At 46.3% G+C, this 17630-nt stretch overlaps 1 pseudogene across 1 annotated transcript in view; it reads right to left on the reverse strand.

Moving 5' to 3' along the window:
* The window catches only part of LOC146766799 (uncharacterized), a 115636-nt pseudogene that overhangs the window by 58931 nt on the left and 39075 nt on the right, over nt 1-17630 (reverse strand). Inside the window, exons 2-3 of the transcript XR_014956845.1 lie at nt 16768-16925; nt 1-16666 (exon numbers count right to left, since the gene is read on the reverse strand). The exon at nt 1-16666 is cut by the window's left edge and continues 13998 nt beyond it. The product of XR_014956845.1 is annotated as an uncharacterized LOC146766799 (transcript). The remainder of the gene's footprint in view (nt 16667-16767; nt 16926-17630) is intronic.

Raw genomic sequence — 17630 nt, forward strand, 5'->3', positions numbered from 1 at the left:
CTTTCTCCCTAGAACAGATACAGGGAACTTGCAGAAGTTTTCACTGGAGACATCTATGGAAAGGTTAAACAAACACCTGTATGGAGGGGAAAGGAGTAATTGATCTTGCCTCAATGCCAACACATGGAGTAGATTAACTGCAGAGGCTTGTTCCAGCCCTCTGCGATACCAACAACAAACTTTTTAACTGCTTTCTTCATGCATTTTTAATTACATTTTAATTTTTGTCCTCATATAGCTTGAGACAAGTGTAAAAAACAAAGCCACGGCTATTATATCAGAAATTACATGCTTTCCATTCCTTCAATGTAATAAAAAGATGTAAAAGTTAGAACAGATATATATTGAGCTATACAGTCACACCAATAAATATGTATGGGTGTCGCGTCCCCTTTTGCTTTGCCAAAAATAGGACCAAATTATGCCAACCAATGAAAAGCCACGTTTCATTAGGAAATGAACTTTAAAATACAAGATTAAAACATGGTTTTTAAATCAAGATTTCCTGCTTGTTGATTTAAATCATGATTAAAATGGGTGATTTAAATCAACCACCCTGAAGAAAACAGGCTGCCTCCTCAAGTCTTTAGGGTGGAGAAGACAGCGGTGCCCCAAAGACCAGACACGTAATTCCAGTTTCTTCTGCTCTGCTCTTTCTCCAGCTCAGCATTCCTACCATATCCATCTTCTCTGAAGAAAAAGCAATTTCCATCCTCAAGCCTGACATCTAAGTCCCTTCCACTACCCTTCTTTGGACCTTCAGCCTGCACAGTTCTCATGCCCAAAGAGCATCATCAAGAAATTTCAAGCTGACACAGAATCAGTCTCAAACAAACTTCTCTACAGCAATTATAATCAGATCCTCCCTGGATGCAAATAGTGATTCTGAGCGTGGGCTCCAATCAAAGCTTGTGAATAATTATGACAGGATTTTAAAACCTGCCCTCGAGAACAAGAGGAATGTGGAATCAACATGCCTGCTTGAGGGGATGGAGGTACACACAGAAGGTGGGAACTTCCTGCCAGCAACACATGGAGAAGAGAGTCCCAAAGACCTCATTACAAATGGATTTGGGATATTTCATCCCAGAGCTGATCTAGAACATCAGGGTGCCAAAAAAGGTGGTGTTGTGCACATTTCTGCAGAACACTCTGGTCTTGAGATGGCCAGGTCTCATCTGCAAAGTCATGGCATAATCATGCAGAAGAAGCTTTCACAGAGCTCTGAAGGGAGCTCCAGAGATCCTTTGGTTTTCAGATTACTCTGCCAAGACCACTGCCAGAGGTGCATGATACTGGTGTTCCAGCATGCACTCATCTGTCAGAACTAGGTGAGCACCAGTTCATTTCCCTGGGCCCATGGACACAGATGGGACTGAGGGAGGAAGGAGAATCCCTGGACAGGATACTTCCCAACCTTCTCTTATGAATCCTGACATTTTTATTTATTTACTTATTGATTTAACAAGATCTGAGGTACCAAGGAACAATAAAAAAGTAAAAAAGCTGAACTTCAGTTGTTGCAAAGCCAGAATTAACTCTGCAGTCAAAACAGGTAGAGAGATCCAGCCTACCTGACCAACTTCCACAGGGCATGTGGAATGTCCCAGTGCCAGAATCTGCCTTTCCTCATAGAAGCAGTGGAGAGAAGAACTCTGAGCATAAAAATGAAAAGTTTTCCAGCAACAGTGTGTGAAATGGAGGCAACTCAGTCAGGCTAAGATGACATCTGTGGGATTCACAAATACCTTAACCCAACTAGTCCATCCAGGAAGAAAATGCCTCACAGGCATTTTAATGGTCTTGGTGCTGGCAATTTTGAGTGCAACAGGAATAGGAGTGGAAAAATGCATCAGCAAGGATGGAAGTGGGAAGGAGAGACCAGGACAAATCAAAAGAAATAACCAGAACCTCAAGAGGGATTGGTCATCCCACAATCAACTTGAAATATTCTCAGTGCCTACTGAGATTTCATCAGAAAAAATACAATTTCCCCCAAATGACATTTCAGCATAAATCTACCAAAGTAAAAATCTAGGATTTCATCACCAGTATGAAAAATTGTAATTTTCCTTGGTTTGGCTTTTAAAAATCAAAAATCAAAGACTTTCAATGGGTTTTTTTCTTCTTATTCCTGACATTAAATGAAAAAGAAAGAATGGTGCCTAGGCAGGATTCACCTGTCTTTCTCTTCCCACCTCTTCTAACTTGTGAAGACTTCCTTCTTCTTTAAACAAAATAAAAGGGTCTGTGAAAGAAAAGCTAACTCATGTTAAAAGCTGCATTTGCAAAAAAAAAAAGTGAAGGAAACTTTGAATCAAGGACAGAATAACAATGAAAGACAACAAAAACACTGTTAAAAATAAGTTTTAATCTCTCCATTAAGAAAAGTCCTTTTCCTGTTCAGTAAAATTGAACCCTTGGCAGGTTTTTTTCCATGAATTGATTGTGGTATTGTTTTGTTGTTTTTTACCAATTTAATACATTCCATCTGCATTAAGTTGGGTAGCACAAAAGGGCACTGGGCAAGTCAGACTCGAGATTTTCAGCTTTGTCTCAAAAGTCAAAATCTGTTGTTGATTGCTTGAGTAGAACAGCAGAGAGAGGCCAGAGTGAGCTTTAAAAACAAATTCAACACCTTCCACAGCCCAAGAGGCATCTCTTTCCATCTGCCATCTCAAGCAATTCTCCTTGCAGCATGAGAAGCAGTCCAAGACCTGAGCATATTTTGCAGATCCTCCTGTGATTTTGCAAACTCACCCCCATGACAAGGGGAAGAGCCACTGTCTCATCTGCCTCTCCTTCTCCCAGCAAGCAAACTGACTGCCTGGCCCTGGATTCTGTCATTAGAGACAGGAGTTGTTAAGAATTCATGCCCACTGCCAACACTGCATTTTTTGGAGAGGTCCTGCACTCAGGCAGAACTAATGAGCAGGCAAAGAAAGGGAAGAGCAGTTAAAGCAGAAAACAGGCACACAAATACAGCCAAAATGAGAATGCAGACTTATCTGTAGGTCTTCTCCCCTCCGAGGTAATTCGGCAGCAGCGCATAATGAAATGTTTACCCGGGGGAAGGGATGATTGTCATACCTGTGATGGGGATGGGGAGGCTGAGGAGGAAGGATCTAACGGTACCCAGGCACACTGGAGGGCTGTGTTGGAACTGGGGCCGGGTTTGAAGCACCCATCCTGACACATTCATTCAGCCGAGGAGATCACAAGGTGCAGGCAGCGCCTTCGGATGGCTCCGAAGGCTGCAAATTCTCAGCTGTAAAAATAGGCCAGATAATACCTGTCTGAAGGGGATTTATCCTGCTGGATGTGCAAAATACTTTGCAGTCATTGGACAAAGGATTTTATCAAAATACAGCCAGAGGCTGGATGAGATATTAACCTCCCCCTCTTCCAGCTACTGCAAAAAAAAAAAAAAATTAAGAAAAAAAATAAATCCTGCTGGTTTCTGGGAGCAGAAGGCAGCACTTCTTCCTGCATTTCTGCGTGGAACAGCCAGCTGTGAGTATGTGCTTGCCACTAATAACAACTTTAACTGCAATGGAAGAGCAGAGAACTTAATCACATATAGAAATAGGATATGCAGAGATGGGATTCACAGAGGGACAGGCTCCCTTTGCACCCACAGAGCAGTCTGCATAAGGGAAGATGCTCTTCAATGTACACATCTCCATGTACAGCTTTGCTGAATTGTTGCTGCCAGAGAATCGTAACTAAAGCATTTCTCACTTCCATCTGTTTCTGTTGTAAGCCATAATGTTACAGCAGCATTTATTCCTTCTTCCCTTTCTCTTCCCCTGCCTGCTTTTTCCCCAAGCATCCAATTTTTTAGGCCTATAACCCTGAAAATGATGAAAGTCTCCCATTGATTTCAATTGGCTTTTGTTTAAGGGCTTGATAGCAGAGAGAAAAATTGAATGATCATTCATTGAACGAGACAGATTTGGCCCAGTTCCCCAGCTGGTGTAAATCAGCACGAGCACTCAGGATTCGGAGGCTCCCTGCCCTGTGCTGATGACTTAGTCCACTTCTGTGCACACCAGGAATTTTAATGATGCTGCCCTGCCCTGCCAGCACACGGACCCAGCGTGCAGCTTTTAATGCTTCTCAACAGCTCCAGCTCAGGACTGTGAGGATCCACCTCACTCACCCTCAGGACAACCTGTGCCATGGGCTGGAAGACATCTCTGAAGCTGCCAGGCTGTTCCCATGGAGCACAAGCCTTCTCACTGCCACCAGGTATCCCAAGGTTACTGGATCATGGCTCCCAGCAAAAGGTAGAGCATCTTGGTAATCCCAGTATTCAAACCAGGATGCACCTGAAGTGCTACACCCATACTCTGGACTGTGGCAATGGAAGGGTAGCACCTATCTGTGAATTTACTTTGCCTCCCCTCCCCTCCTTGCTCACTAGAGGGAATTAGCCCACCTGGGATTAGAGCAGGCAGCCTGTGCTGGCAGCAAGGCAAAAGGCACAGGGAGGTTTTGCAGCAGCACATGCCTGAGGCAAGACAAGAGGCATACCAAGCACAACTCTAAAGCCATGCTGCTGCTGGAAATCTCCTGGAATTACCTTCCCCTCATGATGCAGATATTTTTTTTTCTTTCCACAGCTCACCTGTAGGCCTGTCCAACCTGAACAAGGTGCTCCCAAGAGGGGCAGGAGAGGATATGTGCACTACAGCACTGCTCTCAGGGCTAACAGTAAGTTTTGGGTCTGAATAGGAGTGAGGAGGCAGCACACAGGGTTAAAGGTGGTAAAACCTCTGCCAAAATGTGTTTTTCCATGAGTTTTCACTTACCTAATTAGAGACCTACTACAAGAGACAGTCTGGAGGAGCAAGAACCATTTGTCTGCAAGCCTCTAGCATTGATCAGCTGGATCCTTCTTTCCCTACAGAGGAGATTGCTACAATAGTCCAGCAAAGGAAGAGGAAAGGCAACAGAGAAATGAACAAGCTAACAAGAGGAAAACCTCTGCCTGGCAAGTCTCCTGCTCACCTTGATTAGTCGAGCAGGATATAGACATAAAATTACAATTGCTTCCTCCGTTCCCCCCTGCCCCCCCCTCTTTGTGTGGGGAAGATGTTAAAAAACGTCAGGCTTGATTTACCCTGACACACTGACTGACTCACAGCAGCTACAAATCCTCCCCACCAAAGCAACCTCCTTACCTGCCACCAGGCTGCAGATGGCAGGAGGAGGAGGAGGAGGAGGAGGGGGAAACACCACCTCCCCTTCTTGCTGTGCACATCAAGCCAAATAACCTCTTCTTTCACCCACTTCCAAAGAGCAGACAGGCAGCTTTTGTTCAGGTAGCTGACGCTGCTGCACGAGTGTGTTTTAAACAAGGCCACGCCATCTCTCCTTTGCTTTGTGCCTGTCTGTGCTCGTTTTTGTTGATGCAAGAATCTGGGGATGTGCTGGAGCACACATGTTCAGCTCAATCTGACCACTGCCAACTGAATTACAGCTCAATTTCACCGGGGTGATTAGCTCCAAAAGGAGAAAGGAGACGGCAGGGGGAAAAGTAAACGCCAACCTATCCTTGTGCAAACTTCCAAAGGAACAGCTCAAGTGTGTTTTGGATAGAAAAGCAAGAGAAAGCTCTAGGCAGGAGGGAAGGAAAAGGGGTGGATAAAAGGAGAGAGGGAAAGATCTAATAGAAGCGGATGCAGTGCAGTCTGGGATACAGTTCTGGCACGTCTCCAGAGGCCAAAGCAGTTCCTATAGGATGGAGGTTTTCTTTTAAAAATACTAATGGGCTGATTTGCAGAGCTGCCTGGTTCCCAGGTCTCCCACAGAAACTACTCCTCAAACATCATTAACATGTGTGCACTGCTGAGAAAACCTTCCAAATATGACCCTGCAGCCTGACTGCGGCAGCCGACTCAAACAGCGCCCAAACGAGGGATGAAAAGGATCAGCTTCCCCTGGCCCAGGCACCACACACCAGCCTCACAGGCTGGGTTTGCTGTGGCACCATCACAGCTCAGGGCTGCCATGAGAGCCACACACCCAGCTCTTACCTCTCAAGGCCACTGCCTCAGCCCCACCGGCTTGTGGTGTCCTCCACACCCCCCAGGCCAGATGGTCCTGGTGGGAATTGTGATGTAACCCTGTCTTCACCACCTGCCCTGTGCTTCCTCATCCAGCACACCAGGTCTCACAGGGTGGGAGAAGACTGGGGACATCCACTCCTGAGGAAGGGAAGTGCTGTCAGTCAAACCACACCCTCCAGCACTCAGCCTCTGGGACCCTGTGTCAACACAAGAGGCCAAAGCAAGCGTAAGAACATGGCCACAGCCTTCCCAAGAGGAAGAGGGGGAAAGCAAATGAGGATATCTATGACTCTCTTCTTGCTGCAAACCCTTTGATTGCATTCAGCATCCTCAGGGATCTGCCTTCCTTGATGATCTAGTGCTGCTTCACATCTATTCATTCTCCTCTTTTGGACTCCACAGCAGCAAGTGATGATGGAATATATATGTAATTATGCATGTCAGGAGAATGGACTTACCTTCATTTTCTTTCAACTTTTTGCTTAATGTGTTCACTGAGCAACCCACATCACAAGATAGAGTAAACCATCCTACTCCTCTCTGGACTGTGCTTGGTTTGATCATCCCCCTCTCCCAGCTGCCTCTCTACTCAAACAGCACATCTCAATCTGATCAATCTCCCCTTGCATGGAAGCTCCCCTGTACTTTAAATCACAGACTCTACCTTTTGGAGGTGTCCTATACCTTTCCCCACAAAAGGTAGTCACAATTTTTGAAGTGGCAGTTTTAGAGAGAGAACTTCCCTTACCTTCCTGGTAACACATCTGGCTCCTAGGATTGACCACCCCTGAATGAGGGTGAGACATCCAAATCCCACACCAACGCTGGCAGTGTCCCTTCCCACTACTCCAGATACTGAGGGATCAACAAAATCGTTCACATTGCACTTTTCAGGAGGTTGTTGGAAGGGTACTTTGTCAAATTACTGGAGGGACCAACAAGACACATCCCAGAACTTGAGGCTACTTGTATTTACTAGCAGAAGCACTCCTGAGTTTATACCTTATCTACAAAAACAAACCCAGAAACCTTTCCATCCCAAGCATTTGCACAGTACAATACAACACAACAGTTCTTGGTGACATTGGCATGCTGAGCTTCCTTTTGCAACCTCCTGGTTAAGAAAAGTTCCAAAAATGTGTGTTGTGTGATAAACAAAAGCAGCACAGCTGGAACTCCTGTGATACAGAATCCTGTTTCCCTGTAGTCATTTATAAACTCTTCCTTCCAATAGTTGGGAGCTTCATAAACTAGAGCAGATCAATAGACCTGAAAAGGTAAAGGCTGATCAGAGGGAATTAGATGACATTGGTGTACACATCTTTAGAAATAAGAAGAGAAGAGCTGATCAAAATATGTGGGTCAGAAATGTCTTTTTTTCTTCTTTATTTTTTTTTCCAATCAGATATTTTCTCAATTTCCAAATAAAATTTTCCAAGTGTTGGTCTTTAAAAAAAGTTTATTTCCTTGTCTCACGCCCAAGCCGAAGTAATTTCTGATTGGAAAATTTCCAATTGGAAAATGCCAGAAACCAAATGCTTCATGGTTTTGGGAAGGGTGGCGGGGAAAAATCTGACTTGGGTCTTATTTTCCACTGAAATCCAGTCACTGCCTTTTTTGGGCTGTTCAGAAAAAGAAAAGCAAAAGCATTCTTTTCCCAGCAGCAGCACTGCAGCTTTTTGGACAGATGTGGTTATTCTTCATGTGTGAGAAAGTTCTGGGCTCTGGGCTGTTGAGACAGCCCAGAGATCACCCCCAGCCACGGGAATGTGAACACAGCGCCGGGGTTTCTCTTCTGAGAGGCCACAAACCACGTCCAACTCTCCAAGTAGCCTCGGAGCCGCTTCCCCAGGCTGTCTGCAATCCAAATCAAATCACATCTGACTTCAGGCCAAGTTCAGGAAACTCGATTATCTTTCTCCCCCTACACGATGGGAGATGGCAAGTTGAGGGGAAAGAGGAGGAAGGAGTGAAAAATTAACACAAGCACTTAAGATGTTATGAAACTGCAATATGCATCTGTAGCCTGGCCCCCGGTCCTCCAGCCCATACATTATTTAACAGAAAAGAAAGCATAAATGAGCCAGAACAATAGCTAGAGGGTGGGAGAGGAATGTGTATATATATATATATATATATATGTATATATACATATATATATTTAATTCCTCAAACCATGCCCATTAGTTTTGTTTCTTATTTAGGATACTGCATTAATCATGCTAATATTTTACAGCCGGGCTGTACACTTTAGCCATTACTTTAATCAAAGCCATCAGCGTACCCAAGAACACGCTACCAGGTGGGAATAGCTGCTACCGCTCGCTGTTAATTACTTTGCATTTTACAGCAATCAGCAGCAGGGGCTGAGATCATAATAAATTCATGACTTATGGGTCCATAAAATCATTACCGTAGGAAAATATGTTTTATCAGGCATTCGTCGGGCTGCTGCTCAGAGAGAGATTTCTTGAAGGAAATGACACCCATGAAATTAAACCGATCCTTGCAGTCAGCAGAAATGCTAATGTGGGCACAAACAGAGCCGAGGCTTGTGCAGAGCACAGGGAGGGGAAGAGGGAGAAGGATTTCGACAGCCAAGAAGGAGAGGAGGCATTGGGGGAAGCCTGCTCACCCCAGGTAGGCGGGGCAGAGGGAGGACAGGGCACTGGTAGGAAAGGGAAGAACCAAGAGGAGGATGCAGGGCTGCTAAGGAGTGTCAGCATCATCACTGTCACAACCTGAGCCTGCAGGAGCATTGATCCATGGGGCATTTCAGCACAGGGACACAGAGGGAAAACTTACTCACACCCTTCTAACAGGAGAATCATAAAATCATAACAAGCAACCCATAAAGACCATCGTGTCCAGCTCCTGGCCCTGCACAGAATCCCAACATGAGCCTGAGAATGTTGTCCTAACACTTCTTGAACCTTGGCAAAGAGGGCTCGTGCCAGATAAAGACACACCAATGAGTTGATGTGCAGCAGCTGCATCAGCCCGGGCTATATTCCCTCTCCAATGGCAGTTTTCCAGAAGGGAAAATTCGTGACTAATCACAAAATCTCTTTGCCCAAATAATGACACTGAGGGTTTCGCACACAGGGATTGGCAGCTTGGCCTGAACTCCCTATGCCCAAAAAGGGTCAACCAAAGGCCTGAATTTTAATTCAATCCCCTAAACGCCCAGGCAGGTTACATGGGATGTGATCTGGGCAGGACCTGCTCCACATGGAGCACAGCAATGCCATTACAATAACATTGAGGGCGGCAGCGAAATCAAGCAGTGCCAAATTGACATAAAGAAGCAATAAAGAAGCCTCAGGATTTGAGAAGCATGAAAGGAGCCTAAATGAACTTGCTGAATATTTTCTAAGTCTTTTCTGCACTTGCATAAAATCCCATGGCACTTGCAGAGTCATTAGCCCTGCCAGTTCCTAAAAAACAAACAATAAGTTCACTTCTGATTTTTTTCTTTTTTTGCAATCTAAGATCAACTGAGTTTTCTTTGGCAAGAAGCCACTGGCTCTTTAGAACGCTCATGTTTCTTGGCCTGTGAAAAAGAAAAAGTGAAATGCCAACTAGAAAATACCCCCAAAGTTTTAAATTGGCTAGGCCCTTGTTTTTTTGCTGTTTGTTTCAGTCTGAAAATATTAAGGAAACTCAGTCATAGCTGGTTTGTTTGGTTTATTCGCCTCTTCCAATTACACTGTGCAAACAGGGAACATTATTTAGTGTTATTTAAGCATGAAATTATAACAGATCATTTTAAATATCAAGGCCCTAAAAATAAATTTTTCTATCAAGGCACAGCAGGTCTAAATCTACTAGCTCGCTAATATCCACCAGGGTGGGCAGAAGGTGGGAAAACCCTGGTGGAGAGCTCAGCGTGTAAGAGTTTTGTTCCTTGTCTTTATGGGATTGTGAAAGCCTGGGCAGCTCGGCTCCAGGATGGCACTGTTGAGGTGGTATCTGAAGGAGCATGGAAGCAGAACCAGCAGTGTGATACCCCCCAGATACCCTCCAGAACATCCTGCAAAGTGCCCTGTGCTCTCCCATTCCTGCAGAGCCCAGCAGAGCAACACCAGCTGAGAGTCACCTGTGAGCTCCACAGAAGATCCCTCTGGGTCTCCATGAGACAAGGTCTGTAAGAGGGGTTTTGTTATTCCTTCAGCCCAGGTACTTTTCCTACAAGGAAAGCCTGCCTGCAGCACCCCACACAGCTCTGGGTGGTACCTACATGCCCGTTCCATGGAGAATAGGCCACCACACCCTAATGGCTAAATTGGGATTCTCAGCCAGAACACATCACGGCTCCCTCTCCAGGCACTGCACTTGGATTTCTTTCCCTTAAAATCTAGGGAGATGTGGGAAAATACAAGAGTGTACGGAACACCCAGCCGATGCTGGCCAAAAGGAGAACACTTGGACCTACACCATGGGAGATGTTCCTGGGTTTAATTGAAGCTTACCAGTGATTTCCATGCTATAGTCCAATAGGCCAAACCACACAGAAATAACAGCCCCAGAGCTACATTAGCCTGACACCAACCTTCATCCAGATTCCAGCTACTCTGGGCTACACCAAAATGTCCTTGGTGTCCTACCTGGGGCCTCAGAGCAAGGCCCAGGGCTCAGGTTGCAAAAAAGCTTATGCTAAAATCTCCTGTGCAACCCCATTGGCTGCAGAAGACAACCCCAGCCCCACACCCCAGCCCCAAAGGGTGACCTCCCCTCCTTCCAGACCAGTTCTGGAGAAGAGGTGATGTGCCAACAGAAACTCCTTGTGCAGAACAAGCTGTGGGTAAGAGCAGAGCTCTGCTGTCCCCAGACATGCTGCTTTTCTTTGCAAGCTGTCTTTACCTTAAGAAACCCCAATCACTCTATTCCCTGGGAATAAATTGCTCCACGCACAGCCCAGACAGCTGCTCGCTGCCTGGCACTGCCAGCCTGGATTCAGCCCTGGCTGAAGGAGCAAGGAGGAACCAAGACTTGCAGCCAGGTGGTGCATCAGCCCCTCAGGAGCTTCCAACCAACCAGGGCAAGCAAGCCACAGCCTTTCTGTGGGACCAACTGGCTTTCTTTGGGCTTGCCTCTCTCACCAATCCCTTTCCTACCTCCCCAAGGAGCAGGAATGACCCAAACCACATTTCAACGTCTCTATGTGTGAACAATCTCCAAGATTCAGGTGGTCAACAAAACACAGTGAGCCATAAGGAATACCCAGAAAATACCACACTGCAGCCAAGATTACCTTCATCCTCCTGGAATTTGGCCAAATTACCTGAGCTAGACCCTCTTGTGTGGCCCAGGGCTGGACCATCACCTTTTTACTTCCATCTAGTGGGTTCCAGGTTGGCTGTTCCTATTGGGGCTATATGTAACTTCATCTGACAGGTAGTGCAGCCTAGAGATTTCCCCTTTAAGGTCCTACCCAGCTATAAATATCCTTTTCTTCTTCAGGGAAAGAGCATCTGACCCAAAGTGTATGAAGCTTCCTGACAGGCTGGGAAAAGAGAAGAGGTTTAAATGTCAGCTAAAACAATCTTCATTTTCTTTTCTAAATTTGCAAAGCTCCCCGAGTCACTGAAGTGAAGAATTTGCCTGTTTGAAGTTCAGCCTGAAAATCCTTTTGCAAAATATTTGCTGAAACACAATAATGTTGGAATTGGAGGGGATTAAAACAGCTTCAGTCCTTGCCCCATCCCCCTGAAGCCCCTCTTTAAGAGGGTTTCTGTAAAAGTAGACTTAGGTCCCCATGTCTTGAAGGCATGATACAAAGGAGAGAGGGAAGGAAATAAAAACGTAAAGCTCCTAACATCACTATTATTGAAATGCCTCATTTGACATTTTGACTGTTTCAATTAGCTAACAAGGAACGCTCCACTTAATCCACCCTCAGATACTGAAAGAAACTAAGTCTTTCCCTTCCCCCATCCCAGATCCGGCCTGGCAGCTACTTCCCAGCCTCCGGAGGAATCCCAGCCTGGGTGATGGCTCCCACCCCGGGGCAGCCAGCGAGGCACACCATACCCAGCCCAATGCTGGCTGACATTAGGGAGCATCCTTCCCTCCAACCCAAGGCACAGCATCAGAAAGTCCTAGGAGGAAGGATAAAAACCAGTGTCAGTGCCTTTCCTTACCATTTTGGGGAACACAAGAGCAGTGTGCTACTGTCAGACCAACAGAGGGGCCTCTGTCCCTCATCAGGATTAACCAACAAGGAGCCCTGGCTGGTTTGAATTGCACCGAGCTGAGAAATTACCCTCAGCGATTCACTACCCGCAAGAGAGGATGAAACACTGTGAAAACATTTCCCACCTCCTGCACACGGTTCTGGGCTAATTCGATTGGGTTGGTTTTATTTCCCCAGGATTTATCCGCCGCTGTGATTTTACGCCAAGGAAGCTGACGTGCCGGCAGCTCTGCTGTCAGCACGTGTAACAGCCAGAGCCTTCCTCCATGGAGCATTTTACAACCTTAAAACACACACACACACACACACACACACACTCCCATCCCACAGGTGAGCTCCTGCCCAGGAGGGATACTCATGGCCATTACAGGGGAGCTGCTCCACACTCCATAAAGTCAGGGCGTTCGCCTCGCCTTCGGCTGGGGAAGCTCTTGTGAAGATTGATTATCCCACCAGGAGCTCTTCCTTTGCTTTGGGCAGAAAAACAATTCACCAGCTCTTCCACGCCTGGACTTTCACAGACAACTCTGCAGGCACCACCAAGAATTTTTCTCCCACATTTGGACAAGTGAGCAAGAATTTCTCACATTTGAGGGAGTCAGGATTGTTTAGCCTGGAGAAGAGGAGGCCTAGAGGTGACCTTATTGCTCTCTACAACTTCCTGAAGGGAGGTTGCAGACAGGTGGGGGTCGATCTCTTCCACTGGGCAGCAACTGGCAGAACAAGAGGACACAGTCTCAAGCTACGTCAGGGAAGGTTTAGATTGGATATTAGAGAAAAAAAAATTACTGAAAGAATAATAAAATACTGGAATTGTCTTCCTAGGGAAAACACATCTCTGGATGTGTTTAAAAAAAGACTGGACTTGGCACTTGGTGCTATAGTCTAGTTGTGGTGTTAGGGCATAGGTTGGACTTTATGATCTTAGAGGTCTCTTCCAACCTCATTATTCTGTGATTCTGTGTGATTCTGTAATAAAGAAATGACACGCACAAAGCCACAGAGATGTTTGATGCCCACAGGACAGCACCTCATCCAAAACACTGGGGTCTTGGAGGCAGTAGACCCCTACAGTCCCTTACAGGCAATGCTCTCCACCTTTCTTCATATTTGAAGAGATCAAGAGACTGAGAAAAGTTGCAGTGCTGTGTTAATGGTTGGATTTGATTATCTTGGAAATCTTTTCTGGCTTTAATTAAGTGGATTTAGGTGTGGAGAGTTCCCTGTGACAGCATCTGGTCTAACTACAAGGACTTTCAGGTCCAAACTGGAACACCTGGAATCTGGCAGGGAAGAGTAGGAGCTGCCTGACAGACTGCAGAGCAAGGAAGAGGCAATGCATCAAAAGTCAGCAAAGCCCTGGTTTTTTTGTGTATGACCCAGGTTTCTCTGCTGCTTCCCATAAGGAAATTTTGGCACAAGTGCTGGGACAAATCCTGCCCATTTGATACCAACCATGACCTCAACCTCTTTGTTCTGCCCTAGCTAACAGCAATACTCTCCATGGGAGAAGAGCAAAATCAGGGCATATTTGGAATAGCCTATTCCACTGCTACTTTAATAACTCACACACCTGTGGCAAACTTATGTTAACAAGCGATGCAATTTCCTCTACCCATGCAAATAAACATCAAAACAATACAAGTGTATTTCTAGGATCACCTCAGTAGAACATGTCCTCCTTTTGCATGGAAACCAGCTAGCTTTGAGAGTTGTGTCAGATGCTACCAGCTCCTCGACACCAAGTTAACTTCCATCATGTGGCTCTCCACAGCAGGTCAGGAAAACATATGTGTGCAGGCAGCACTTAACTGAGGGTGAGGCCGTGTGTCAGGGGAGCAAAGAGCTTATCCAGGTGCATGAAGGCTTTGTGGGAAACTGACCCTAATCTTCTCCTGGAATACCTTGGCTATCTTTGAGCTCCTAGCCCCAACAAAAGGCGCACACAACATCATAAATAAGAGCTGTAAGAAATCCCACATCCCTACATCTAGCCTCTGAGCAGTGCTGAAGTTATGTGAAACAATCACTCCTGCTCAGCTTCACTTTAAACCAGTCCCAGTGCTTCCCTGCTCCATGACTGCTGGAAGGGACCACTGTGTTTCTGCTTTTTGCCAATCTCCCAAGCTCATGGACAGCCCATAACTACCTGTCCTGGTGCCAACATCTGTTTACTCTAAACAGTTCTTGTCTCAGAGTGCAGCACCCCTTAGCCTTGATTTTGTGAAGCTAAACTCAGGGTGTGATAGGACTGGTGTGATACTGAATTTCTCTGCAGACTCCTTTATACCTGCTCCTATTTGACCTCATTTGTCTTCAGAAAGACTGGCCACAGTATCCCCCATTATTCCTCATGTGGTCTCACCAGTCTAGCTGACAGCAGGGCTAACATTTCCCCCAATAACATCTCATTGGGGCTTCCAACAATTGCTGTTACTCCAGCCTTGGCTGTGTCTTGTCCTCCTAGTGAATCATAAAATATTCTGAGTTAGAAAGGGACCCACCACGATCATCCAGTTCAGCTCCTGGTTCTGCACAAGACATCCACAACAACCCCACCATGGCTGCTAGACTTCAGGGAGCATGTCCAAATGCTCCTTGAATTCTGGCAGCCGTGGGGCTGTGAAGACTTCCCTGGAAAGCCTGTTCCAGTGCCCAAACACCCTCTGGATGAGGAACATTTTCCTAATATCCAGCCTAAACCTCCCCTAACACAGATTCATGCCATCCTGTCACTATCTCAGGTCCCATCACTGTCTCACCCAAGCTTTCCCACTACAGAGAGCTAGAAAGGTCCTCAGTTCCTGGGAAACTCAGCCCAGTGCCCAGGAGCTCCCCTACCAATGAATAGAGCCATACTTTAATGGAAAAAACATCACTGGTCCTTTAGAAGGGACCTGGCAACAACTTCTCCATCCCAATCTCCCAGACAATCCATAGGTACCAAATACCTGCAAGCATCCCAAGTAGAGGAACCTCCATTAATCACAGCCCTCTGCAGTTAAAGTTATTTAATTCAGAGGTGAGAGAAGCTGCTCAGCTGTTTATGTCCAAGGGTTAAACTTGCCCCAGCCGCACACTAAACACATTTTTTACAATCTGGCAGTGATCCTTGCCTATTAAGCATCTCTGGCTTCAGAGAAGAGGTATTGATTTATTTCACTTTTATGGCTGGAGGTATTTATTCCTATTTGCTTTCTTGCTTCTTCACCCCAGCTGGGATGGGGGAACGAGGAGAAGGAAAAAAAAAAAAAAACATTACAAAGCTGGTGGAGCTAAGAGATGTTGACTCAGAGTTTTCTGATGGAGGGCACAAAGGCTGGGACAAGGGAGGTGGGGACCAGCTCTGGGGCTACGCCGGGCTTTGTCACAGCTTTTATTTTTGCAATGAAAAGAGGAAAATGTGTGGCTGGGAGAAAAGGAAATCACATCAAACTTCAGAGGGAAGGTTCCTATCGAAGTTGTGTCCCCATAGGGTGCTTTGTGAGTTAGAGCTTGATTGATTTGTACCAGCTAAGGACTTCAGCAAATCTCTCCTGTGGGAAGAATCGCAACGCTTTCCCGTATCTTAAAGCCAGTCTAGAAAGGAAGATAAAACCATACAGCTGCAAGAGAGAGCATGGACTAACATCCCTGATTTTAGCCCATTCTCCATAGTGCCACAGACAGCCATGTCCAGGCAAGGCTCCCAGGCTGGGCCCCCACTCCAGTGTCAAACACTGTGTTTCCATCCCTTCCTGCTACAGCTGATGCTGGGAGGTGGATGGCTTTGTTACAGAGGGCATGTACAAACACAGATTGGCATTTGCACCCTCCCAGATGCTTCTCTGCATGCAGGGAGGTGCTATGAGATGCCTGGGGATGTGATGAAAGCAACAGGACAGTTCAGGCCCTCCAATACAGCAGATGCTCTGGCTCATGGCACAACTCCCATCTCACATGCCCAGCTTGTTCTGCCTCCTAGTTGGGAGTTTGCTTCTCAGAAATGCCAAGTCTTTCACTATGAAAAAAAACCAAACAATTACATCCTTTTCCAGCAGTATCCAAAGTCAGTGTAAGAGCCTTAAGCTCTGCCAAAGAACCTTCTCACAACACAGGACCAGACATAAAGCATCCTGCTCTCTTGTGGCTGTCTGGACTATTTTGGGGACAACATGGCTTAGAGGTGTGCACAGCAGTGCTGGGTTACCAGCTAGACTCAATGATCTTAGAGGGCTTTTCCAACCCTAGCAATTCAATGATTTTGGTTGCAGGCATGTTTGAGGAGAGATGATGCTTCCCACTCCCACATGTAGGTAATGCAGATTCAACACAAGCCTATGGTATGTAGGCACCATCTTAGGATTTCTGGAGACACAGCTCACATCTCTGTTTCCGAAATCTTGTAGCACAGGTTCTGGGGACAGAAAGTGAGCAAAGGTCTGACTAAAACAGGGAAAAGTGGGGGGAAGAAGGGGAGGTAAGAGCCAGGGGCAGCGGGAAAGAAGGCAGGAATACCTGGACAGGAGAGATGGAGCAGGTCCTGCTGCAGCAGGGAGAGCTGAAAGGCGTTTGAGGAAGATGGGAGGTGCACTTTGGAAGTTCTGGACTAAGAAGGGTTGGGGGCTTGGAACTCCACACAGACGAGCAGCAGCCCTGGAGCACAGAGTCAGGGCCTGGAAAAAAAAAAAAAAAAAAAAAAAAAAGACAAAAAACTACGGTAAAAGATTTCTTGACACACTATAGATCCATTGAAAGACCCTTCTTTGCACCTCGCTGAACCTGCAAAACCCAGGGTCTCTGATCAGTCCCAAAGGCTGCAAATCTCTCCTAGAAGCTTTGTGTATCTTCTGACAATTTAGCCTAGCCCTGAGAAAGCAGAATTTCAGCTTCCATCCTATCTGTTTGCTTGTCATCCCTCCTGCTTCAAAGAGAAGCCTGCATTTCCATTCGTCAAGCACAACATGCAGATAGAGAAGGAATGAAAGGCAGAGGTGGGCTGGTGGCAGATACACGGAGCCTCCACTGAGCGCAGCCGGTTCACGCTTCATTAGCATCCTCTCTGCGAGCACAGCCTTGCAGTCTGGCTCCACACAGACAGGCAGGTAGGGAAGGAGCACATTTTCCATTTGGAGTCCCTCTCCTCCCTTCCCAAACCTGGCTAACCCCCGTGGAGGCCTCCTTGGGCTCAAAGGTGCACACTTCTGCTCCATTCTCTCCAGCATTAGTTAAATACACCTTCAGGCAAGCGTCGGGAGCGAGCCCAGTTTGAAACTTACTGTGCTGTCAAGATGACAAGTGCTCTGCCAGGCTGTTAGCATCTCCTGCCCTTCCTGTGTCTGTTCCCCCTCCCCTTCTCCTCATTACAAGTTCCCTTGATA

Source organism: Lonchura striata, chromosome 8 (assembly GCF_050655825.1).
Source record: "Lonchura striata isolate lonStrDom1 chromosome 8, ASM5065582v1, whole genome shotgun sequence".
Taxonomy (NCBI): domain Eukaryota; kingdom Metazoa; phylum Chordata; class Aves; order Passeriformes; family Estrildidae; genus Lonchura; species Lonchura striata.